Source organism: Pinus tabuliformis, chromosome X (assembly GCF_031772625.1).
Source record: "Pinus tabuliformis cultivar Carrire ecotype Pingquan chromosome X, CPIR1, whole genome shotgun sequence".
In the NCBI taxonomy this organism is placed as follows: Eukaryota; Viridiplantae; Streptophyta; class Pinopsida; order Pinales; family Pinaceae; genus Pinus; species Pinus tabuliformis.
In genome coordinates, this window is record NC_142308.1 from 1,730,302,052 (window position 1) to 1,730,326,716 (window position 24,665).

Here is a 24,665-nt window from a genome sequence, read left to right on the forward strand (position 1 = left end):
TTTTTTATGGTTAATAAATTTCAAGTAGGTGTTATTATTTTTCATTTTGATATGTTTTCATGTATATTTTTTAGTCAATTTTATTTACAATCTAGTAAAAATTTGTTGAAGTTGTAAATTTAAATTATATAATCTAAATGTCAAATAAAATTATCAAATCATTAAATCCATTTATATATTCAAAAATAATAAATAAATAAACTAACTGACTATAAATCTACTAAAAATAAAAATAAAAATTCAAATTTCATAATATAAATATTTTTTTTAAGTGAACTTAAAAAGTTTGATACCCTGGACCTTGCTCAATTTGTGAATAAGATGATTTTATTATTTAATTCTATTGGTATATATCTATCCATTATCGTTTATGCGTTACTTTTTATTGAATAATTTTTGCTTTCCACACCTATAACTATTGGTGTACATCCATGAGCCTTGAATAGTTTATCCATGGTTGTATATCCATATTTTAGTTTTCAAAATTTCCGTGCTTATATCCATTGCAGGAGTACATATTTTGAGTGGTTGTGCACATGTCCATGAGAACTTTATCTATATATAGGGGTAATGATCGGCATGTTTAATGAAGGGACGTTTAAATAATTTCAGAGAGCCAATAATATGTATAAAGTTTTAATAAATGTTTTATGTAAAAAAATAATAAATTAAAACAAAAGGGGTGGCGAATAATTGCCGTGTAGTTATGTTACCCATGACTTAGGCCATGAAGCGAGTCAATTCACCCCCAATCTACGAAATTTTCTCGAAATATATTTAATTTGATTATATTTATTTGAAATTATAAATCAATATTTTGCTTAGATAAACAAATAAATATTTTTATAAAAAATATATTTAAATAAAAAAATTAAAAAAAAAAAAATATACTAGAGTAATTAAAAACTTTTTGTTTATGTAATTTAGCAATTTTTTTGTTTATTTCAATAATTATTATATAGACTTTGTTTTATTTAGTGGAAAAGTTTATTTTATAGTTTAGTATGACAGTGATGTGTAATATTATCCATTCTGAATATGTAGTTGAAATGTGTTCTTCCTAAAATAAAATAAAATATTTTCTAAATGGAAAAGAAATACAAGGTACAAAGAAAAACGAAAATGACTATGCTATGCATGTTTAGTTTAGTTGTCCATATGACATGATATAATTTCATGTAAAGTAGTTAGAAGTAAAAAGATTGTGTGAGTAAGATGTTTAATATTTATATTTTAAAAAATATTTGAACACTTGAGTAAACTATTTGAAGATTTATGTTAATTATGTATGTATATTTAAAAGTATATTAATAACAAGAAACAATCATTTTAATGTGAACTTATAAAGTGTCTCTATGCACATGTTATCTAAAATATTTGAGTGTCAACTATGCATATATTATATATTGTTTTAAAGAAATTCTATTTATATATCATCTAAAGCTATTGAAAAAGCATCTAGATGCACATGTTATGTAAAATATTTTAATGTCATTATATATTGTTTTAAATATAATATATATATATATATATATATATATATGTATATATGTATATATATATATATATATATATATATATATATATATATATATATATATATATATATATATATATATATATATATATATATATATAAGTGTTTTTATGGTTAAAAAATTTGAAATGGTCTCAAAAATTTCTCTTGAAATCCAAGAAATAGTTTTTGGACTTGCAAATTTAAGTTATATACTCTATATATCATTCAAAACTACAATTTAAACAATTAAAAATTACACAATGTATTTTGCATTCTAAATTTGATCTCTCTCTACTCATGTTAGATCCATGTTTAAGATGGATCTATATTAATAATATAATATTTTTGTTTTTATAGAAAAATTTGTAAAATAATTTAAAATCATTTGTTATATTTTTTTTTATATAGATCAATTAACTTTTAAATAATAAAAATTATAGATTTATAGTTAATTATAGTAAAATAAGGTCATTTATAGTTGACTATGGCTTATCATAGTTGGACTTGGTTGATTATGATTGACTATGGTTAAATATGCTCAAGTTATACATGATGATGAATGATATGGTTGAAAAGGGCTTACCATGATTAAGTATAATTGACCATAATTGACAATAGTTAACCATAATTAATCATAGTTTAGAAAGATAAAGATATAATGATGCAGGACCATCCGACTGAAAAAGGCGACAACTCGGAAATGGTTTTTTATTTTGCTGGAAAGAAAGAAAAACATTTTGAGTTTCTATTTTATTTTGTTTTATTTAAATTAAGGCTGACTCAGCCATTGTTCATTAAGAATTAGGCAAGCAAGTCAAGATAGGATTAGTTAAGAGCATCTTTAAAGAAGTTGTTAGATAACTGAAAGGTAACTGAGGTACAATTCCTCAACTGTAAAGAAACTGCTAGTAATGCATTGAAAAAGAAAAACCAGAGCCTGATTGAGGGGCTTCCATCCAGAGAGAAGAGAGGACTCAGGATTTGTAATTTACAATTGTCTTGAATATCTATAAAAGAAAATGAATCTAGAAACTGCCATTAAGGAAGCAGGACAATTTTTTATTTTCTTGTGCATAAATGTTTCAGACATTGTATTGAAAGCAAAATAGTGAAATAACTCATTAAGAAGCCGAATGGCATCGACAAGAATCTTGTGACAGAAGGCATCTTAGAATAGGAACCAAGGAAAGGCAAAGCCATCATAGACAATACATTTTTCTTTCCTCAACAAAAAAATCAAGTACTGTTATATTCATCATTCAAGCATAACTGTGCATTCATTTCATTTCTATTTTAACAGTTCATTGTACAAATTATATAACCCAAAAACCATGGAGGGTTCTAAAACCCATGAAAACCGAAAACTACAATTCACAGGTCTAGTCAAACAGTGAGGGCATGAAAACCCTTGAAACTATACTAATACTAGTCAAACAACGAGGGCATGAAAACCCCTGAAACCCCACACATACACGGAGGAAGCGAAACCCCAAGGGTTATACCCAACTAAAGATAGAGCAAGCAAAAGAAAGATAGAGCCACGAAAATACCCTACCGAGGTTTTCCCTAAGCCTACGAAAACTCCAAAGGATGAGGCCATGGAGTAGCGTTCCCCTGGAATGACTTGCACACCACCACAAAACAGGGCAGCAGTTAAGTAGGGCAACGAGGCCAACAATACAGTGAAACAGATAACCAAGAAAGGAGCGAGGATTTACCTGGAGAAGGTCTAACTCCGCGACAATGAATGAGAGCCGAGACTTGCAACAGAGGGTTTCTCCCAACAGAAATACCATGAGAGAGTTTTTCCTGCTCACGAAGGAGCTAGAGGGTTAGAGACTTAAAAATGAAAGGAGGAAATGAAACTAGAACAAGAAAATTACCTAAGAACGATTTCATTGAGCCGTCCAGTGTAGTAGCAAGGCAAGAACCTATGTTTGCATAGATCCAAATCATCACCAGACCCAACATTAAGTAAACAATCATCGCAAAACAGAGTAGACACAAAGTATGAGCTGGGTGACAAAGATCAATCGACTTGCAGGCGGAAAATCAACTTGAAAACCCCCAAGAACTAGCAAAGTAAACCACCATAGGGAACAGGTAAGGCATAACACTAACAAACCACCATACGAGACAAGCAAGGCACAACACTTACCAACCATCACAAGAACCAAGCGAAAGCACAGCGCACCCATAGAGCCGAACCAGACCACGACAATGCAAGAATGAATTCCAAATATCCTCGGTAGGTGTGATAGACCGTGTTTTAAAACCCAAGGCAAGTACGAAGGGTAGGCTAAAAAAAATAAATTGCATTAAAACCTCACAACAATACCCTGCCACTATTTAATTCAAAAAATGATAAGATTTAAATGGTCGCTGCTACATGTCCCTCCTCGGAATTGCCACCAATTTTTGGTATCGGAGTAGTTTGTTCCTTTCTCTAAGTAAAGATGGAGGTAGGAAGAAGGGGTCGAGGTAGAGCCATCAGAAGAGTAGCAGATGAAGGGTTACTAGAAGAAATTAGGACTTTAACTACACGTTTGCCAGCAATGGAAGTAGGAAGGTGTAGAGATCCGGAAGGTGGGGATGATAGTGACGAGGAAATCACAACCACGACGGATGGGTCAAATGAAGAAGGACTAGATATTAAACTATTGAGGTCATTTTTGTTGGCTAGTATAAAGCCAAGACTGGAGCTCTCTAATTATGATGGCAGTTTGTCCACAGAGGAATTGTTAGACTAGATAAGTGAACTAGATAAATATTTTGAATATGAAGAAATCAATGAAGACAAGAGGATCAGGTTTGTTGTCACCAAGTTGAAGGGACATGCAGCACTATGGTGGGATAGTGTACAGGAAGAAAGGAGGATATTGAACAAACCATTAATTAAAAAATGGGATAGGATGATTGCTGGAATGAAGAGAAAATTTTTGCCTAAAGATTACCAAATTTCCCTTTATAGAGAAGTACAAAACCTAAGGCAAAGAATGATGACTATAAAGGAATATACTGAAGAATTTTATAAAGTAAACCTGAGAGTTGGTTATGTTGAAGATACCCTTGAGAAAATAGTGAGTTTTGTAAATGGTCTACGGATGGAGGTCCTAGATGAAATTAGTATTCTTTCCCCTCAGACCATAGAGGAAGCCTATCAGAGTGCTTTGAATGTGGAGGAAAAGATTGCTAGGAAACAAAATGCCAGAGGAGGACGTGGTTCTGGCAGAGGTTGGGGACAGTCCTTTGGCAGAGGTAGGACTGCCAACAGATATGAAGAGAGTAGTAGTTCAAAGACTTTAGGACAGACTGAAAGGGAAGGTAACACCAGAGGAGGAAGGTCATACTAGTGAGGAAGAGATAATGGAAAAGGTAGAGGAAATTCCTATCATTGTTACAAGTGTCACAAGTGGGGACACAGGTCCTTTGAATGTCCTGAAAATGAATAAACTGGATAGACGGGAGCATATGTCGCTCAACCCGATGAAGCGGAGGCACCACCATAGGAGGTGGAAAATATGCCTAAAACTGGGGAAGCCTTGGTGTTGAACAAGGTATTATTGAAACTAGCTAAGGAAGTAGTTGATTAGACACAGAGGAAAGCATTGTTCAAGACTGTGTGCAATTCACATGGGAAATGCTACAAATTAATCATAGACAGTGGAAGTACTGATAATCTGGTAGCTACTAAAATGGTGGGGAAATTGGGTTTGAAGAAGTTGAAGCACCCAACTCCATATAGGGTGTCTTGGTTGCATAAAGGTCACCAACTGCTAGTCGATGAACAGTGTGCAGTAGAGTTTCATATTGGCAAGTACAAGGACAAGGTGAGTTGCGATATCATGCCTATGGACATGTGCCATATTCTGTTAGGAAGACCATGGCAGTATGATAGGAAGGTCGTCCATGACCGGGAAAAAAATTGTTACAAGTTTGTTAAAGATGGGATAAAGCATACGCTAGTGGCCATGAAGGAAGAGGGTGCTGCAGAAACCAGTGGGACAAAAGCATTACTGTTAGGTGGAAAAGAGTTTTTGTGACAGATGGAGGATGATGAGGTAAAATATGTAGTTGTGCGAAGGCCAAAACTAGTATTGATCCATACCGAAGTCACTGACTTACCTAAAGAGATACAGGACATGCTGCAGGAAGTTAGTGATATTGTGGTAGAAGATCTATGAGACAAATTACCACCAAAGTGGACTATTAGTCACAATATTGATTTTATTCCAGGATCCAATTTGCCAAACAAATCTGCTTACCGAATGAGTCTGAAGGACAATGAAGAAATTAGGGAAGCAGGTGCAGGAGTTGTTGGATAAAAGACTGATTTAGGAAAGTTTAAGCCCTTGTGCAGTTCTGACTATTTTAGCTCCCAAGAAAGGAGGTGACGGGCGGATGTGCACAGATTCCTCGGCAATTAACAAGATCACTATCAGTTACAGGTTTCCTTTACTTCGGATGGATGATATGATGGATTGTTTGAGTGGAGCAGCGTACTTTTCAAAGATAGACGTAAAAAGTGGCTACCACCAAATCAGGACTTGAGAAGGTGACGAGTGTGTTAGTGTCAGTCTTTCCAGCCTTCCTCCAGTGATCAAACATGCTCTTACAAAGTGATTTTGAAGTGTCAAGGTCAAATTTTGTCATTTCAGTGGGTCTTCAAGCAAAATTTGGTCACTAGGCATTAGGTCTAGGGTTTGTTTTCACTCCTTTCAAAGTTGCCCAAATGTCAGTCCATGTCATCATTCAGTTGAGTGTATCATCATTCAGAGGGATGACGGTTCCATTGGGTCATGTTACACCGTGTTCATGCTTCAGTCGTGCCTTGGCAAGGTTCATTTCCCTCTCCTAGGGTTTTGAAGGCAATTTCTCCTGGACGGTCAAATCATCGGCAAAACTTGTATCCAGATGTTCATACACCTTCCCCTATCTTTCATGTACCTTATCAAACACTTCCCATCACTGAGATCCCCCAAAATCCTCATTTTTGCACAAACCCTAGTTTCTAGCTATAACCTGGCAATTTTCTAGGTTTGTCCTGGGTTTTGCCGTTTTGGACCCCTTCCCCTCACGCGATCTCCACGATTCCACTTTCCCCTACTTCCTAACATCGCTCCCTACTTCCAAAAATTTCCGCAAGAATTTAGAAGCCCCTTATTCCCTTCATTTCGCTTCATTTCGGCAAAATTCCTTGTTTCACACATCGTGATAAGTTTCACTCAAAAGATTTTTTAGAGAAATCAAAGATTAATTTTGGGAAACTGAGAGAGGTTTTTGTCCAAAACATGCCAAAGAAGAAAAACCACCTTCACTTTTTTGACAGGTGTCATGGTTTGAGAGAAATGTCAAGAATACAGCTGCCTCAAGAGAATCAAAGACACCTCTGAAGTGACCTTGGGAAAATAAAGTTTTCTCCTAGCTTGGTTGGCCAAATGATTCTTGATGGGTAAAATGATAACTAGACACAAAGATATTTCCAATGAGCTATCATGAGCTCAATTTGGGGTTGAGGAAGGCATTCAAAAGTTGACTGCAACAGCACTCTTCCTTGAGGCAGCCTCATTTGGCACTTTTTGACCAGTCTTGGGAGATTTGATTTTTGACAGGGCAAATGAAATCCAAATTAAAAAATTCTAGTTGGGTTGGAAAGTATACTCAAATACCTTTCCCACGAGCTATCCTGCACCTGATTCTGACACTGGGAAGGCCTCCAAAGCCTCCTACAAACGCGCGCGACCTATCAGGAGGGTCTTACCAGTTGAGAAAATACACTGGCGCGACCCTGTTGGGAAATCATTCAAGGTTGCTGGTTGCGCGCCTCTAATCATCAAGGTTTATTGCTTTCTAAAGCTTTCATGAGCATGAAAATGTGTTTTAATGCCATCAATTTGAAAGGAGAAGTTCATGTGTATTTTGTTTAAAAATGTCAAAGTGCGAGCAAAGATAGGGTTTTGTTTTGCTACTCTCAAGGTTATCCCTTTCACTTCCATCTTTTCCCACATCCCATTACCACCTCCCTTGTCATTTTCACCTAATCTCCTTACCAAAAATATCAAAGTCCCCAAACCCTACCTCCTATGAAACCCCTACAAAATATGATTATGTGATGGTATATGTTTCATAATTGCTTCCCTAAATTCCCCTTTCATATGTATTTTCCCTAAATCCCTTCAAAAGTCCCCCTCCCTAACATCTCCCTTGTGTTTTTGTCCCCTTGGAGCCGCATTTAAACAGTCAAAACAGCAGGGTATCCCATGGGAGGATTTTATCTCTCGAGAGGCTATGCTTCTCTGGGTCAATGCTCATTTGGAGAGGCTGCTGACTAAGGCCAACAAAGATAAGGACTTGCTCAGGAACATGAAAAATCACTATTGGGCCCGAATGCACGTATGCAAGTCAATAATGAAGGTGATTCAAGGGCGGTTGGCCAAGGCACTAAAACGACGAAAAAGGCCTGACCCCCTACACATCTTGGCTGAGCCTTCCTTGAAGGAGCATGATATTAAATGACCTCACTACAACACAAATATCAAAAAAATTTGAGCATTTTTGGTCTTTTATGAATTTTTGGGCAAAAAACAGGTTTTTCTCCTTGATAGGTCGCGCGCCGCGCGCGACCTATCCAATGGGCAACTTCATTTTGGGAAAACTCAGCATTTATGGATTTTTCATGCAAAGTTACACCTGCTCAGCAATTACCAAGAGATTTCATCAAGTTTTAAGCCTCCAGAAGGTCAAAAAACATGCAAAAATTGACTTTCTGCCACCTTTTTGACAAACAGGAAGCAGTCTTGGGAGATTGCAATTTTGGAGGGGCAAATGGCCACCAAATTCAGAAATTCTAGTTGGGTTGGAAAGTATACATCCAGGCCTTTCCAAAAAGCCCACGTTTGCCTCATTTGGACACCTAGAAGTGCCTCAAACAGAGCTCCAAAGAAGCGCGACCTATGAGGATTAGGGGCGCGAAGGCAATTTTCATATTTTTTCACCTACAGCTCAGGAATTCGCCCAGCTTTGGCCATTTTTGACTTGTGATGGGATTTTTCACCCTCTTTGATGTAATTATTGTATTTTCATGTTGATATGACACTTATTTACCTATTCTAGAAGATTCATTCATGAAATAGCAAACATTTAATGAATGAATTGGTTTCCTAGCTTATAGAGGCAACTTGTTTTGACTGCCTAGATTTTAGTGCTCAGTTTAGAATTGGTTGCAACAGCTCCTAGAAGGATGAGCTCGACCCCTAGAGGCAAGGAAAGATTTTAGATTGCCTATATTATATACTTTCTTGGTCATTTTCATGGTTGGACTCTTGAGGGAGAAAGCTCTATTGTATTATTCATTGTATCTCTGCAATTTTGGCAAAGGAAGAAAGACCAGGGTTTTGCAATCCTTTTTGGGATTCCTGTGGTTACATGTATTGATGGTGTGCTTCTCTTTGTACTTGTAAGTGTGTTATGTGAAATCATCCTCTTTCTTTTTCTTCTGAAATTAGGCAAATGAAGTGTTAAAGTAGAATTCATGATTTCCATGCTCTGCTTTTAAGTTTGCTCAATATCAATGTTTTCATCTGTTTAAGGAGAACTCAAGGTGATTGCTTGCTCTCCTTAGCTCCTCATCGGTAATTCCTACCCATTCAATTAATTTAAAGGCATCAATACAGTCTCCTATCTTGCCCCAAAGAACCCCCTGCAAAAACTGTGTCCAATCCCCACACCCAAAATTGCCTTTCCCCGATTTTCCACCAAAATCCAAAAAATCCCAAAACAAACTCTTTTTATCAGTTTACTAGCCTAAAATCAGTGTTTCCTTATTGGTTATCTCGCCAGTTGAAGATCTTTACCGAGATAGACCGGAGAGAGCCCTCTCCTGCCCCGTAGGGCTAGCTACGAGGCTAAGTGGTTTGATGTTGCCTTGGAGTTTGCCTTTCTCAGCCTGAGGTGAAATTTCAAGCGCTAACATATTGGTGACCATACTGGGGAGAACAAACTTGTTTGTGGGTTGATGTGTTTGTCTTATAAGCTACAGACGGAGCCTGAAGTTATGTCAAGTAGCCTTCGAAACGCTTTTGCTTTGCATAAGCGTAAGTAGATAAACGCTGCTTCAGTCAATCTCCGGTCTAGCTTGTAAACGTGACATCTAACTTGTTAATTACCCCAGTACATGTATCAAGTTCAGATCTGATTGTTGATAGTGGACAACGATCAGACACTGACAAGGCCGAAATCATTCACTCGTGACTCCTTCACTGAAAACTCGAGAGATCAATGCTTCATGGTGACTTCACTGCAGGAAGATTAGTGGCTTTGAGCTTTTCAAGATGGATCGGATTGCAAGAAGATATGCTCCCATGAGCCGAGAGCACATCCCTAGTTTTCCAAATAAAATTCTGAAGGTAGATTGGTCAAGGAATTTGCCTATATTTAATGATGATGGTAAGAAGGATGCTGCTTTACATCTAGTTAGATTTCATATGCATATTCGCAAGTTGAAGGTGGAATTTCCTGAAGATTGTTTGATGAAGATATTCCTGGCCACTCTGGAAGGTAAAGCCCAATCATGGTATGAAAGTTTTCTGCCTACTTGTATTTACTGTTTAAAAGATTTTCATGCTATGTTCATTGAACGATATAAGGACTCTTATCCATCATTAAATTTGGTTCATGACTGTTGCAAGCATGCTTATGGTTTTATTGAAAGCCTTGAGAAATATTATGAAGATGATAATTTTATGGATGTTGAGATCATGGAGGCTTTGTATGAGAATCCATTTCAGCAACATGATGAGAACCTAGTGGATACCCATCAAAATGATCAGGATATTTTGCAGCAGAATCAAGATCAGCAGGCTGAAGATTTCCATATGGTTGAAAATGAGGAAAGAGAAAATGTTGTTTCAGATCTATCCATAGAAGAAGACAGCATGCAGGTAACGCAGGAAAGTAATGTTCCAATCTCAGAAAGTGATGATGATAAATCAGATCGGGAGATAAATTGTGATGAGGCAAAACATGTTGTTCCGGATCTCATAAAAGAAAGTTGTATTGTCGTGGCTGCCTCAAATGAAGAAAATGGAGTAGCAGACCTAAATGCTCTCATCTCACCAATACTAGATCTTCATGAGGAGGTAGTTCCTTGCCTCTGTGAAAACACAAGACAAGATCTTCGTTCAAGTAAGTGAAAAGGTTTCTTTGGATGAATCTATGATAGCAGATAGAAATTTTAGTGTTGGGTTTCACGAAACATCTGAAATTTCTTTTCTCATGATTGATGAATGTAATGAGAATCTGGCTATCATATCTTATGAGGATGACTTACCATATATTCAAACTACAAAAGATCAGACAATTCAGGATTCCATTTCAGATTCTTCCTCATATGTCTCATGTTTTGAAATGTTATTTCAAGAGGAGATCTGCTCATCTACTTTTTCAGAATTTTTTGAGGACCAGGAACATATTCGTTCTGAAGCACATGATGAAGGCAGATCAGAATTTGAAACAAAGGATACCTTGTTCTTTCAGCAGGAGGTGGCAATGTCAAGTCTTCATGTTTTCCAGGATCCAATGGCAGATTTGTTACAGTCAGCAGTGAAAGTGGTTATTGTTGTGTTCAGTGATGAAGGAGATCATGGTCAGATATGTTTTTGGATGCACAGTTACCAGTATCTATTGTTGATCATGAGATCTGAGTGGGCGAATCAGTCAAGAAGGCATCTGCTTGATTGGTTACATTGGCATTATGATATAGTTTGATGGTATGTTGTCTTGTAACCTAGGCGGTTACGTACTGCCATCAAGTTTTAAGTTTTCAGTTTAGGTCTTGAGTTAATTTGTTAGAATCAAGTTTTTTCCATCATTTCAATTCGTCATCGAGTCAGTTTGTGTCAAAGTTAGTCCAATTTTCAGTCAGTTGTTAAAGTCAATAAATTTGTCCCGGTTTGGGTCACATATGTAAATAATGACTCCATCGCCCAATGGTTGAAAGCACTGGTCTGTTCTCCCAGAGGTCTGAGGTTCTTGGCATCTCCAAGGAGCTACCATCCCCATTGGAACCAATGTTAGTGTCAGTCTTTCCAGCCTTCCTCCAGTGATCAAACATGCTCTTACAAAGTGATTTTGAAGTGTCAAGGTCAAATTTTGTCATTTCAGTGAGTCTTCAAGCAAACTTTGGTCACTAGGCATTAGGTCTAGGGTTTGTTTTCACTCCTTTCAAAGTTGCCCAAATGTCAGTCCATGTCATCATTCAGCTGAGTGTATCATCATTCAGAGGGATGACGGTTCCATTGGGTCATGTTACACCTTGTTCGTGCTTCAGTCGTGCCTTGGCAAGGTTCATTTCCCTCTCCTAGGGTTTTGAAGGCAATTTCTCCTGGACGGTCAAATCATCGGCAAAACTTGTATCCAGATGTTCATACACCTTCCCCTATATTTTATGTACCTTATCAAACACTTCCCATCACTGAGATCCCCCAAAATCCTCTTTTTTGCACAAACCCTAGTTTCTAGCTACAACCTGGCAATTTTCTAGGTTTGGCCCGTGTTTTGCCCTTTTGGACCCCTTCCCCTCATGCGATCTCCACGATTCCACTTTCCCCTGCTTCCTAACATCCCTCCCTACTTTCAAAAATTTCCCCAAGAATTTAAAAGCCCCTTATCCCCTTCATTTCGCTTCATTTCGGCAAAATTCCTTGTTTCACACATCGGGATAAGTTTCACTCAAAAGATGTTTTAGAGAAATCAAAGATGAATTTTGGGAAACGGAGAGTGGTTTTTGTCCACAACATGCCAAATAAGAAAAACTCCTTCACGTTTTGCACAAGTGTCATGGTTTGAGAGAAATGTCAAGAATACCGTTGCCTCAAGAGAATCAAAGACACCTCTGAAGTGACCTTGGGATTATCAAGTTTTCTCCTAGCTTGGTTGGCCAAATGATTTTATTGATGGTTAAAATGATAACTAAACACAAATATATTTCCAATGAGCTATCATGAGCTCAATTTGGGGTTGAGGAAGGCATTCAAACGTTGACTGCAACAACACTCTTCGTTGAGGCAGCCTCATTTGGCACTTTTTGACCAGTCTTGGGAGACTTGATTTTTGACAGGGCAAATGAACTCCAAATTGAAAAATTCCAGTTGGGTTGGAAACTAGACTCAAATACCTTTCCCACGAGCTATCCTGCACCTGATTCCAAAACTGGAAAGGCCTCCAAAGCTTCCTACAAAAGCGCTCGACCTGTCAGGAGGGTCTTACCAGTTGAGAAAATACACTGGCGCGACCTGTTGGGCGCTCGCGACCTGTTGGGAAATCATCCACAAAAATTGCCTGTGAACTGAAAATTGACCCCAAATCTCTTCAAGGTTGCTGGTAGGCCTCTAATCATCAAGGTTTATTGCTTGCTAAAGCTTGCATGAGCATGAAAATGTGTTTTAATGCCATCAATTTGAAAGGAGAAGTTCATGTGTATTTTGTTTAAAAATGTCAAAGTGTGAGCAAAGCTAGGGTTTTGTTTTGCTGCTCTCAAGGTTATCCCTTTCACTTCCATCTTTTCCCACATCCCATTACCACCTCCCTTGTCATTTTCACCTAATCTCCTTACCAAAAATATCAAAGTCCCTAAACCCTACCTCCTGTTATCACTTAAGAATACTAATGCCAAAATTTCTCAATTTAGTTTGATGCATTACACAGGGATTCATACAATTGCAGACACCAACACAGTGGAAATGGTTATTATCAATCCAAGCAACCCATGCGGCACTACTTTTACCCATGATCATTAGGCTAAGATTGCAGAGACAGCTAAAAGTAATTACTCTTGGGAGCATATCAAAGAAATGGATGGTTCCTGATTGGCACAACAGATATTCCTGATTGGTGTTATGTGGAGTCATATGGAAAGAATGGGAAAAATGTTCACACTGAAGCACCTTCAATAGGAAATACCGCCCTTGACCGCATTCTGCCTTGTGTAGATGTGGCAACAGCTGAACAATCTTTAAATCAGAGCAAAATAGTGAACATTTAGTAGACCTTATGAGGAGGATGTTGTCTTCATTGCCAATGATTGGCATACATCTCTTCTTCCTTGTTACTTGAAGATTCTTTCACAAATGCCAAGGTTACATATTGCATACATACCTTGAAGAATGGGGTCTATATATATATATATATATATATATATATATATATATATATATATATATATATATATATATATATATATATATATATATATATATATATATATATATATATATATATATATATATTCAGTTTGAAAAGCTTCAAGGCACATGAAAAGAGACATTTGAAGATAGCAAAAGGCTCAAAATGAAAAATTTTGGTTCAAAGATGTGTTTTTGTAATTACACAGCAGTTTCGTAGCGCGCTACGAAGCCGCTGTAAGTGATGCCTAATGATCAGCAGTTTCGTACCGCGCTACGAAACTGCTGTAGGAGCATATTACGAATTAGTGAACCAATTTTGAGAGACAAAGGGAAATATTTTCAAAGGGGAATCTCTGCAAAATATCAATTACAAAGTGTCAACATTCAGCAAGGGCAAAACAAGTAGAAGGAGGACATTTTTGTTGAATTCTAAGCTACATGTTATAAAAGTGGAAATTGTTTCATAGCTAGATGATGCTTCAGGCAGCATTAAAGGAGCTATTTGTATTAATTCACGTGTGGGATCAGATTTCATGGTTGATTTAATGCATTTCATATGATTAAAGAGATAGCATGGTCAGTAGAAGGATTCGAAGATGAGCATAAGAATGAAACTCTAAAAAGGAGGAGTTTTGTTTCCCTGTTTTTACTAGTCAACTTCTAGAAGCGTTTCTGAGCATTTGAAAGCTTATCTCTAAAACATGAAAGAGGTTTTCATTCATAAGATACTGAAATACAAAAACCTCTTCCACTTTCTTCAAATCCATTATGATTTGAGAGAAATGAATGATCAAACTTGCACTACGAAACTGCTGTAGGTGCAAGTTTTCCACAGGCATATTTCTCTGTTTGACACCTGTGTTTCAAAGAAATATTATGGACTGTAGGAAAGGTGTTTCAAAAAACCAAGAGAGGTTTTTGTTAGGCATGGATTGGTTCACAAAAGCCTCCTTCCGTTTTTCCAAATACATTGTTTATGAGAAGTTATGAGCTCTGTCCCAAGACCTATTTTTCAGCCAGAACAGAGCAAGGGACAGTTTCCTAGTTTCTAGGAACAACAAAAGGATGAGTCATCAAGGGCCAGCTGGAAGGTTATGGGCTTCATCAAATTCGACTTCATGGAGTTTTATGTGTCAAAAGGAGTGTTTAATGCTTAGATAAGGTTTTTGTAACATGATAAGGAGTTACACTCCTAGTTGTATTAGGTCTCTAGGACTGCTAGTTAGGTGTCATTTGAATTTAATAGTTAGTTTTGAGTGTCATTAGGTGTCGGGTCAGGTAGAATTCAAATTTTCCTCTTCCTAGAAGAGGAATCTAAGCATGTAAAGAGCTCTATATATAGCAGAACATCTGATGTACAAAGGGTTGGAAAAGTTTATGGAAAAGCTTGTATTTGGCCTATGTAAGACTCATTTTTAGTAATACATGCTTGACTTTACTTCTCAGGATTCATGAAGGATTTTTTATATTCAGAATATGTGATGTTGTCCTTTTCTTAATTCTTACAGTGGTATGGATGTATAATCACTCAGAATTCACTGAATGTGCTCTGACTTCGTGTATACATTTATAAACTGTGTGGTCCCATCTGAGTTTATGTTCTGAATGTTTAAATTCTGAATGCCCTGACTTCCATGTAGGGTTGAGTTCATTGTTATATTGAGGTGTTGTTGACTCCATAAGCCCAATGGATAGTTTTGTTTAATGTGTTTCCACCATTCATATTTTTCACAGTTGTTCTATAAGAGTTAGCCATCTTATCTTTAATCAAAATCATTAATCCATCAAGAGAGAGCCCTCTCAGGTTGAGGAGGCTAAGCCTCAGCCTAAAGTAGGTTGAAATAGTTACTTAGAGTCAACCTGACCAGCAGCCTATCAGGATCTGATTTTGAGATAACATTTTGGTGCGTCTGCCGGGAGCCTGAAGATTATTCATTCCCGAAATCAATGGCTGAACTTCTGAAGGTAGCAGGAGCTCAGACATCTTTTTGAGGCTGCAAAACTACCTTGGCGACTCCACACATCGAACAAGAAATTGGAAGGTGACTCCAGTGCGAGAAGATCAGTAGCTTGATGAAGTTTCAAGATGAATTCCACTGCAAGAATGAATGCCAGGTATGCTCCTATGAATCGGTCTCATATCCCTGGTTTTCCAAATCCTATGCCAAAGGTTGATTGGTTAGAGGATCTTCCGATATTCAAAGATGAAAAGAAAGACAATGCTGCTCTTCATTTGGTTAGGTTTCATATGCATGTACGCAGTCTTAAGGTTCATTTCCCTGAAGATTGTCTCATGAGGATGTTTATGACCACTTTAGAAGGAAAAGCATGGTCTTGGTATAAAAGTTTGGAAAATGGTTCAATATATTCGCTAGCTAGTTTTCATGATGAATTCTATGAGATGTATAAAGAATGTTATCCTTCCTTATTGCTGCTTAAAGATTGTTGTAGGCATTCTTTAAGTCTTATTCAATACTTGGAGGATTGTTATGATGATGATGAATTTATGGATGAAGAAATTTTAGAGGCTCTTCATAACAATGCATTTCAACACCAAGAAGAAAGTATAACATCTCATGAAACGCAGCATGAAGATCAGCAGGGGTTTATTTGTGAAAACCATGTTTCGTCCTTTGATATGAATGAAAAGATGCAGCAGATTTGTCAGTCTTTTGATCATAAAGAATATGAAATTGATTGCAAACACCAAGAAGAAATACTTGAAGAAATATTTTATAATCCTCAGGCAGAAGAAAAGGTTGTTCATTTTTGTGATTCCTTGCAGCAGCTTACATCAAAGAATGATCACAATAGTGAGGAAAATTACATTGTCTATGGGAATCATGCAGAAAGGCAGTTGGATAGCACATTAAAGGAATTTTGTGTGGCTAAGTATCAGTTGTCTAAAGAGATAGAATGTTATGATGATTATCAAAATAACCATGTTTTCTTTGACCCTATAAATGAATACATGGAAAAGTTTTGCACATCAGTATTTCAATTTCATTTGCATTATGAAGATCATATACATTATAGGTTGATTTGGTCATCCCACTACCATGGTTATTTTGAGGTTGAATGCAGTCAAGAGCCTCCAATATCAGAGAGGACAATTGATTGGCTTTATTGGAAATATCATGTTGCTTGAGCTACAGGTGGAGCTTGCAGCTGATAGGGTAGGTAGGTAGGTAAATGCAAATAAGCTCAAGGTTGACTGAGCATTTTTTTTTTCAGTAGTGGTAGATTTCTTTATCTCACAATGATCATCAAGTTTAAGCCCGAGGTGAAGGCCCAAGAATTTGGAAAGGAATGCTCGTTAAGCAAATCTATGTTTTTCATAAAATGGACAAAGCACTGGACCTACGAGTTCTTAGTGTACTACAGGAGCACACTATCCCAAGTGGAGCCACTGTTATCACTTAAGAATACTAATGCCAAAATTTCTCAATTTAGTTTGATGCATTACACAGGGATTCATACAATTGCAGACAGCAACACAGTGGCAATGGTTATTATCAATCCAAGCAACCCATGCGGCACTACGTTCACCCATGATCATTTGGCTAAGATTGCAGAGACAGCTAAAAGTAATTACTCTTGGGAGCATATCAAAGAAATGGATGGTTCCTGATTGGCACAACGGATATTCCTGATTGGTGTTATGTGGAGGCATATGGAAAGAATGGGAAAAATGTTCACACTGAAGCACCTTCAATAGGAAATATCGCCCTTGACCGCATTCTGCCTTGTGTAGATGTGGCAACAGCTGAACAATCTTTAAATCAGAGCAAAATAGTGAACATTTAGTAGACCTTATGAGGAGGATGTTGTCTTCATTGCCAATGATTGGCATACATCTCTTCTTCCTTGTTACTTGAAGATTCTTTCACAAATGCCAAGGTTACATATTGCATACATACCTTGAAGAATGGGGTCTATATATATATATATATATATATATATATATATATATATATATATATATATATATATATATATATATATATCAGTTTGAAAAGCTTCAAGGCACATGAAAAGAGACATTTGAAGATAGCAAAAGGCTCAAAATGAAAAATTTTGGTTCAAAGCTGTGTTTTTGTAATTACACAGCAGTTTCGTAGCGCGCTATGAAACTGCTGTAAGTGATGCCTAATGATCAGCAGTTTCGTACCGCGCTACGAAACTGCTGTAGGAGCATATTACGAATTAGTGAACCAATTTTGAGAGACAAAGGGAAATATTTTCAAAGGGGAATCTCTGCAAAATATCAATTACAAAGTTTCAACGTTCAGCAAGGGCAAAACAAGTAGAAGGAGGACATTTTTGTTGAATTCTAAGCTACATGTTATAAAAGTGGAAATTGTTTCATAGCTAGATGATGCTTCAGGCAGCATTAAAGGAGCTATTTGTCTTAATTCAAGTGTGGGATCAGATTTCATGGTTGATTTAATGCATTTCATATGATTAAAGAGACATCATGGTCAGCAGAAGGATTCGAAGATTAGCATAAGAATGAAACTCTAAAAAGGAGGAGTTTTGTTTCCCTGTTTTTACTAGTCAACTTCTAGAAGCGTTTCTGAGCATTTGAAAGCTTATCTCTAAAACGTGAAAGAGGTTTTCATTCATAAGATACTGAAATACAAAAATGTCTTCCACTTTATTCAAATCCATTATGATTTGAGAGAAATGAATGATCAAACTTGCGCTACGAAACTGCTGTAGGTGCAAGTTTTCCACAGGCATATTTCTCTGTTTGACACCTGTTTTTCAAAGAAATATTTTGTATGGTAGGAAAGGTGTTTCAAAACACCAAGAGAGGTTTTTGTTAAGCATGGATTGGTTCACAAAAGCCTCCTTCAGTTTTTCCAAATACATTGTTTATGAGAAGTTATGAGCTCTGTCCCAAGACCTATTTTTCAGCCAGAACAGAGCAAGGGACAGTTTCCTAGTTTCTAGGAACAACAAAAGGATGAGTCATCAAGGGCCAGCTGGAAGGTTATGGGCTTCATCAAATTCGACTTCATGGAGTTTTATGTGTCAAAAGGAGTGTTTAATGCTTAGATAAGGTTGTTGTAATCATGATAAGGAGTTACACTCCTAGTTGTATTAGGTCTCTAGGACTGCTAGTTAGGTGTCATTTGAATTTAATAGTTAGTTTTGAGTGTCATTAGGTGTCAGGTCAGGTAGAATTCGAATTTTCCTCTTCCTAGAAGAGGAATCTAAGCATGTAAAGATCTCTATATATAGCAGAACATCTGATGTACAAAGGGTTGGAAAATTTTATGGAAAAGCTTGTATTTGGCCTATGTAAGACTCATTTTCAGTAATACATGCTTGACTTTACTTCTCAGGATTCATGAAGGATTTTTTATATTCAGCATATGTGATGTTTTCCTTTTCTTAATTCTTACAATGGTATGGATGTATAATCACTCAGAATTCACTGAATGTGCTCTGACTTCCTGTATACATTTATAAACTGTGTGGTCCCATATGAGTTTATGTTCTGAATGTTTAAATGTTGAATTCCCTGACTTCCATGTAGGGTTGAGTTCATTGTTATATTGAGGTGTTGTTGACTCCATAAGCCCAATGGATAGTTTTGTTTAATGTGTTTCCACCATTCATATTTTTCACAGTTGTTCTATAAGAGTTAGCCATCTTATCTTTAATCAAAATCATTAATCCATCAAGAGAGAGCCCTCTGAGGTTGAGGAGGCTAAGCCTCAACCTAAAGTAGGTTGAAATAGTTACTTAGAGTCAACCTGACCAGCAGCCTATCAGGATCTGATTTTGAGATAACACCTCCTATGAAACCCCTACAAAATATGATTATGTGATGGTATATGTTTCATAATTGCTTCCCTAAATTCCCCTTTCATATGTATTTTCCCTAAATCCCTTCAAAAGTCCCCCTCCCTAACATCTCCCTTGTGTTTTTGTCCCCCTGGAGCAGCATTTAAACAGTCAAAACAACAGGGTATCCCATGGGAGGATTTTATCTCTCGAGAGGCTATGCTTCTCCAGGTCAATGCTCATTTGGAGAGGCTGCTGACTAAGGCCAACAAAGATAAGGACTTGCTCAGGAACATGAAAAATCACTATTGGGCCCGAATGCACATATGCAAGGCAAAAATGAAGGTGATTCAAGGGCGGTTGGCCAAGGCACTAAAACGACGAAAAAGGCCCGACCCCCTCCACATCTTGGCTGAGGCTTCCTTGAAGGAGCATGATATTAAATGACCTCACTACAGCACAAATATCAAAAAAATTTGAGCATTTTTGGTCTTTTATGAATTTTTGGGCAAAAAACAGGTTTTTCTCCTTGATAGGTCGCGTGCCGCGCGCGACCTATCCGATGGGCAACTTCATTTTGGGAAAACTCAGCATTTCTGGATTTGTCATGCAAATTTACACCTACTCAGCAATTACCAAGAGATTTCATCAAGTTTTGAGCCTCCATAAGGTCAAAAAACATGCGAAAATTGACTTTCTGCCACCTTTTTGACAAGCAGGAAGCAGTCTTGGGAGATTGCAATTTTGTAGGGGCAAATGGCCACCAAATTACGAAATTCTAATTGGGTTGGAAAGTAGACATCCCGACCTTTCCAACAAGCCCACTTTTGCCTCATTTGGACACCTAGAAGTGCCTCAAACAGAGCTCCAAAGAAGCGCGACCTATGAGGATTAGGGGCGCGACCTATCAGGCAATTTTCATAATTTTTCACCTACAGCTCAGGAATTCGCCCAGCTTTGGCCAGTTTTGACTTGTGATGGGATTTTTCACCCTCTTTGATGTAGTTATTGTATTTTCATGTTGATATGACACTTATTTACCTATTCTAAAAGATTCATTCATGAAATAGCAAACATTTAATGAATGAATTGGTTTCCTAGCTTATAGAGGTAAGTTGTTTTGACTGCCTAGATTTTAGTGCTCAGTTTAGAATTGGTTGAAATAGCTCCTAGAAGGATGAGCTCGACCCCTAGAGGCAAGGAAAGATGTTAGATTGCCTATATTATATACTTTCTTGGTCATTTTCATGGTTGGACTCTTGAGGGAGAAAGATCTATTGTATTATTTATTGTATCTCTGCAATTTTGGCAAAGGAAGAAAGACCAGGTTTTTGCAGTCCTTTTTGGGATTCCTGTGGTTACGTGTATTGATGGTGTGCTTCTCTTTGTACTTGTAGGTTTGTTATGTGAAATCATCCTCTTTCTTTTTCTTCTGAAATTAGGAAAATGAAGTGTTAAAGTAGAATTCATGATTTCCATGCTCTGCTTTTAAGTTTGCTCAATATCAATGTTTTCATCTGTTTAAGGAGAACTCAAGGTGATTGCTTGCTCTCCTTAGCTCCTCACCGGTCATTCCTACCCATTCACTTAATTTAAAGGCATCAATATAGTCTCCTATCTTTCCCCAAAGAACCCCCTGCAAAAACTGTGTCAAATCCCCGCACCCAAAATTGCCTTTCCCCGATTTTCCACCAAAATCCAAAAAATCCCAAAACAAACTCTTTTTATCAGTTTACTAGACTAAAATCAGTGTTTCCTTATTGGTTATCTCGCCCGTTGAATATCTTTACCGAGATAGACCGGAGAGAGCCCTCTCCTGCCCCGTAGGGCTAGCTACGATGCTAAGTGGTTTGATGTTGCCTTGGAGTTTGCCTTTCTCAGCCTGAGGTGAAATTTCAAGAGCTAACAGAGTGGAAGATAGCTTTCAAGACTAATTAAGGCTTATATGAATGGCTGGTTATGCCATTTGGATTGAGCAATTCCCCGATCACGTTCATGCATTTGATGAATGAGATGCTGAAGGAATTCATTGGTAAATTTGTGATTGTATATCTGGATGATATACTTATATTCAACAAGACGAAGGAAGAGAATTTTCGACATGTGAGGTATGTATTGGAAAATTGCAACAAAATAAATTACTAATAAATTTGAAGAAATGTTCTTTTTTCAAGAAAGAGTTAATTTATTTGGGATTTGTGATTTCTGAGAATGAACTAAAAATGTTATGCTCTTAACCTGCAAAAGATACCAAAATACAGAATATGCGAAGAAAGATACCCCGAACATATAATAGTTAGAGACAACAGCAAATATTTTATTATTCAGAAAGCAATGTTCACTGGCCTCTTCGAGGGGGCAACCTCTAAAAGAGCAGAGCTCGATACAGAAATAAGACACGATGCTCCTCGCAGGGAGTCTCTATCCTTTATATATGACTCATACATGAAATACCATCGATCAATACCATGGGTTTTATTAATACCATCTATCTAATACCATGGCCCATTTGCAACTAACTGTGGTCCCGTCATTAACTGCAGGTTAACCACTTAGAATTATTAATATGGGCTTTATTGAATCTTTACTATGACACGATCCCACTACATAAATAAGGGGGTTAGGGTGGGACCTAACATGCCCTCCCCCTTAAGAATAGCCTTGTCCTTAAGGCTGAAGCTGTGGAAACTGCTGAAGAATAGTGGCTGGTTCCCAAGTTGCATCTTCTGGCGAGGTGTCTTTCCACTTGAAGAGAACTTCCCGAATCATGCGGCCACGCAGATGCCTTTCTCGTGTGTCTTGGACCTGTTTAGGTTGGAGCCAGATTGACCCTTCCTCATCCAATTTAGGTAGACTGGTTTGAATTCTGCAATTGTTCCCAATCACTTTCTTGAGGCATGAGACATGGAAAACTGGATGGATTTTTGTAGTAGGCAGCAAAGCCAGCTTATAGGCGACTTCTCCAATGCGTTGAAGTACTTGATATGGTCCGTAGAATTTTTGAGATAGTTTTTGACAACCCTTGTCTTTGAGTGATGTTTGCTTATATGGTTGCAGCCTCAAAAAGACCTGATCCCCTTCTTGAAATTAGCGCTCTAAGCGATGCTGGTCTACCTGTTGCTTCATGTGGTTTTGAGCTTGATGAAGATTCTCTCTAAGATGGGCGAGCATGGTTGCGTGGTTTTGTAGGAGTTGATCCACTGCTTGTACCTTTGAGCCCCCTTTGATATAAGAAGTAGGGGAAGGAGGGAGTTGACCATATACTGCTTCATAGTGAGTCATTTTGGTGGTGGCATGATAGTTCATGTTATACCACCATTCAGCCAGAGGTAACCATTGTACCCAAAGATGTTGCTTTTCTGAAGTGAAACACCTAAGGTAAGTTTCCAGACATTTGTTGACAGCTTTCGTTTGACCATCCATTTGTGGATGATAAGAAGTACTGAGTTTTAGCTGGGTTCCTTGTAGCCTGAAGAGTTCCTGCCAAAAATTACTGGTGAATATCGGGTCGCGATCGGGCACAATAGAAGTGGGCATGCCATGCAATTTGAAGATCTGATCCATGAAAGATTGAGCGACCAAATTCGGTGTAAACGGGTGGGGTAGGGCGTACAAATGAGCATACTTCGAAAGTCTATCCACAACCACCATGATGACTGACTTGTTTCTTGACTTTGGAAGACCTGTAATGAAATCCATAGAAACCTCCATCCATATTGCTGTCGGGATGGGCAACGGTTGTAATGTGCCTGGTTCTTTGACAGTCTCCCCTTTGTGGCGTTGACAGACATCACATTCTGCTACAAAACTGAGGATGTCCTTTTTCATGCCTGTCCAAAAAAATGATCTTCTGGTGCGAGCATACGTCTTCTGAAAGCTTGAATGTCCTGCAATGGGGGATGAGTGCAATTCTGCCAAAATGTGACTTTTGAGGGTGGATGTTGGTGATATTACGACTCTGTCCCTGTAGTGAAGAATCTCATCCTGCCACGAGTAGCCCCTAGTGGAATTTGGATCCACCTGCAATTGAGAAATGAGTTGGGAGAGCCTTGGATGTGAAAACCATTCCTTGCGAGCTTCTTCAATCCATTCTGGAATGGGAAGGGAAATTGCTAGCAGGGTACTTCCCTCCTCAAATTGGCGAGATAATGCATCTGCTACACTATTTTCTTGCCCTTTCTTGTAAATGATCTCATAATCATATCCCAGCATTTTGGCGAGCCATTTATTTTGTTGTGGGGAGGATAGGCGTTGCTCCAAAAAATATTTAAGACTGTGATGGTCTCTACGGATTTGGAAACGTTGCCCCAATAAGTAAGGTCGCCAGGTCTCTACTGCATGTAAAATGGCCATCATTTCCTTCTCATAGGTAGATTGGCCCAGATTCTTCCCACTTAATTGTTGGCTTGTGAAGGCAAAAGCTCGCCCTTCCTATGTTAAGACCGCCCGAATACCCGTACCTGAAGCATCACATTCAATGACAAAAGATTTGGTGAAGTCAGGTAGTGCTAAGACTGGAGTGGAGCACATGGCATTTTTGAGAGCTGTGAATGCCTGTTGTGCGTCCTCATTCCAGAAGAATTAATTTTTCTTTAGGAGTTGAGTGAGGGGCTTCACTATGCGACCATAATTGCGGAAAAATCTACGATAATAGCCTGTGAGACCCAAAAATCCTCTCAAGCTCTTCAAGGTCTTAGGTTGAGGCCAATCCTGCATTGCCTGGATCTTTGTGGGGTCCACCTTGACACCTTCATGCCCCACAATGTGGCCCAAATACTCAACTTCTTCCATGCCAAATGAAAACTTGGACATCTTGACAAATAATTTATGCTTGCGGAGCAGTTGCAAGAGTAGATCTACATGCTAGAGATGTGCGGCCCAAGTGCAACTATAGATGAGGATGTCATCAAAGAAGACAAGGACAAATTTCCTGAGATATGGTTTGAGAAGGTAGTTCATAAGGCTCTGAAAAGTAGAGGGGGCATTACAAAGACTGAATGGCATGACCAGGAACTCATAATGGCCTTCATGAGTTCTAAAAGCAGTCTTTGGAATGTCGAATTCCTTCATGCGAATTTGGTGGTAGCCCGAGCAAAGATCCAGCTTAGTGAAGAATTGAGCCCCATTGAGTTCATCTATCAAATCGTCAACCACCGAGATGGGAAATT